At 37.0% G+C, this 3,091-nt stretch overlaps 1 long non-coding RNA gene across 1 annotated transcript in view; it reads right to left on the reverse strand.

Moving 5' to 3' along the window:
* Nucleotides 1-710: 710 nt before the first annotated feature.
* LOC116697187 (uncharacterized) overlaps nt 711-3,091 on the reverse strand; it is a 3,697-nt gene continuing 1,316 nt past the window's right edge. The window contains exon 3 of the long non-coding RNA XR_004333952.1: nt 711-1,086. This is a non-coding gene — a long non-coding RNA (uncharacterized LOC116697187). The remainder of the gene's footprint in view (nt 1,087-3,091) is intronic.

Genomic DNA, 3,091 nt, shown 5'->3' on the forward strand with positions numbered 1-3,091 from the left:
AAAAAAAAAAATATATATATATAATATCCTGACTGGAACTGTCTGTTATTTTAATGTGATTAACAATGACAGTTCTTCACTGACACCAGTGATACAGCTACAGGTTAAACCATGGTGATGTTAATGCTACTTCACGTTCAGCCTGTTTTTATGTATTATGTATTAAGACTGTAGAGGATGAATTCCACACAGTAGTCATGTTTTTGTCAACCTATTTTATGCGCATTTTGAAGTATCGCATTAAAAAATGTTGATGGAAACTCCAAAAAAAAAAAAAAAAAGTCCTCAAATTCCCAGGTTTTTACGCTCGCTTATGGTGGTGGATTTTTAAAAGAGTTAATGTGCCAAATGGGTGATGGAAACAGCTTTGCCGAATAAGTGGTGATGTAGCAAACATGTATGGATATGCGTCCCATCCAGTGTGCCGTCTGCTTGTGGCACAAGGATATTTTATGACAGTAAAGAAATATAGATTAAATATTTCAACATTTTTAGAAACTTCTTATTTCTCTCATATGGATTTCCACAGCTGCAGTCAAAAGATGCTGCTTAGAGAGATTTAAGAAAACACTAAATGTTGGTAAAAATAAGATTTGGAAATGACACATTCTTTCTTTGGATTAAATCATATTTAGAAACTGAAATATTATTATTATTACCCTTTAAACTAGGAGTATAATCTGAATTGAATTGTGAGAAAAGAAAACAAAAAGGAGAGGAAAATCTTAACTTTCACAGGTGTATTATGAGATAATGACTTTCAATTTTTTCTGTAAAAGAGAAATAAATTGGACTTTTTTGCTAATACCACATTGGCATCAATAGGAGTTTTGCATCTGTGCTGCTGCTGGCAGACAGCTGCATTGGAACAACAGAAGGTGTCTGTGATCCAAACAGGCCTAAGCACACTGCTGAAAAACCCGCAAAACATTATTAAGGTGATGAAACAGAGTGAACAGGCCACGCCTGAGCAGCACGACCTATCTGTCATATGAATGCAGTGCAGTTATTCTTGTGACCAGATGGGGGCGACGCATCAAACACAAAATTCTTCAGTACAGGAGATATTCCCAGCAGTCACAGTGGCTGTGAGAGACAGAACAAAAGCAAATGAGTAATGCGACACATGAATCCCTTTAAACACATAATAAAACGCTTTATTTTAATCCAACAAATGGGATTAGTGCACATGAGATTATAGGTTTTTCCAGTATTTGGACACAAGAAGCAGTGTCCCAGCCACATGGCCAGACTACCAACGACAGCTGATACGGAAGAAGAGGCTTTGCCAACTGTCTGGCTCATTCTCTCGTAGGCTTGCTTCTCTCAGGCCACTCACAGCCAGTACAGGAACATGTCCAAGACTGTCAAATATCAGCACGGTCACACGCACACACAACACTCTTGCAGTCCCACGTGCTGTATTAACCCACACACTCTAGAGAGACTTACGGTGGAATGCTTGATTTGCTCCTGTACTGCAGGTGAAGAATGCAGTTTACATACATCGCTGTGAGTAAATCAATTAATCTATCAAGAGAATGGGCTTTTTATTTCATACAGGCTTTACAATAAATTATATTAGAAATCTGCCAGATTCAGCTAAATGAGGAATAACTGAGACTGAAAGCTCTATCAAGACAATTTATAAAATCATCATAAATACATTTACAATTCACTATTCAGACATTACTCTTGTCTTGTGTATACTCGTTTGTGCAATGGATTACTGTCTGCCACAATATATCTGCCAAACAGGAAATGAATACAGTTAACATTTAAAGATGAACATTACATTCAATTATGCAACGGAAAAACCTCTTCATAATATGACATGTTGCTTTTTAACACAATATAATGCTTACCATTTCTGTCATATTGTGATTAAGCATGAAACATTTTTGAAACATGACAGAGCAGTAGTTTCTAAGAAATAATAGCTTGACAAAACATTTCCAACCTAAGGTTTGCTTACTAGTTTTTTCCGTTGTGGTTGAAAGCTCCAGACAAATGGTGGGAAGTGGATATTAAATTGGGATTGTTTTCTGAAATATTACTATTAATGCAACAAGCACAAGACCGCATACTCTATGCATATTAACTCATGTACTGTAGAACCTGTGATGAACCAAACTTTATTGAAAAATGTGCTGAAATTAATTCTTCCTTGCATTCAATGATATCTTTCAAGTTATTGATTACTATATGAATAAGGCAATGATTGCATCCCAAAGTAAGTACTGAAACTGGGACATCAAATGTTTTTCCTGCTGACTCATTTGCTATGTCATTTAAAAATTAACAGAAGATGAACATGAGGTAAAATAACTAACTCTGTGTTGGTTGTTTCAAAATCAAATATATAGAAAAGATGTGAATGATTTGCCAATAGTGTATGTGTGTATATGTGCTTTAGTTGTACCAAATTAACCAAATTATGACTGTAATCAATAGCCTAACTGTAACATATTATTTTGAAATTATATAGAGGTTAATCCCACCTACATACAACTTTCAGCTTGTCCTAGTGATGACCAAATGAAGCTTTATGAAGCTTTGGGAACCTTCTTCTTTATTTTCTGAGCCCACTAGATGGCACTCTTGGATTAAAGAAAGAGGCTCTAGGAATGGCAATTGAGTTTACTTATACCCTTTGTTGAACAGAGAGCACCATCATGTGGGCTCAGAAAATAAAGAAAATAGTTAACAAAGATTCATGAAGCTTTATTTGGCCATCATTATTTTGTAAAGGTTGGGAAAAAAAAGTTTAGATAACATCTATATTCACCGCTGGATCATCAGTGCCGGAGCTGGGCTGCAGGTGAAACCCATACATCCCATCTTCCCTTTCTCCAGCCTTAATTCCTTTGTGCGTCACTTGGCTCAGTCACCTGTTGCAAGAGGAAACCAGAGGTGACGCTTCCGGCGAGGTCGACCACTGTCAGGTTTCAGGTCCGACTCCCTTTTCTCCCATGGGCTGCATGGACCAGAGCACGGGCACCAGGCCACGCCGCTCTAAACTCAGCCCAGGACTCATCTCACATGAATAAATAGATAAACAGACATACATATAGATAGATAGATAGATAGA

Source organism: Etheostoma spectabile, chromosome 10, assembly GCF_008692095.1.
Source record: "Etheostoma spectabile isolate EspeVRDwgs_2016 chromosome 10, UIUC_Espe_1.0, whole genome shotgun sequence".
Classification (NCBI taxonomy): domain Eukaryota; kingdom Metazoa; phylum Chordata; class Actinopteri; order Perciformes; family Percidae; genus Etheostoma; species Etheostoma spectabile.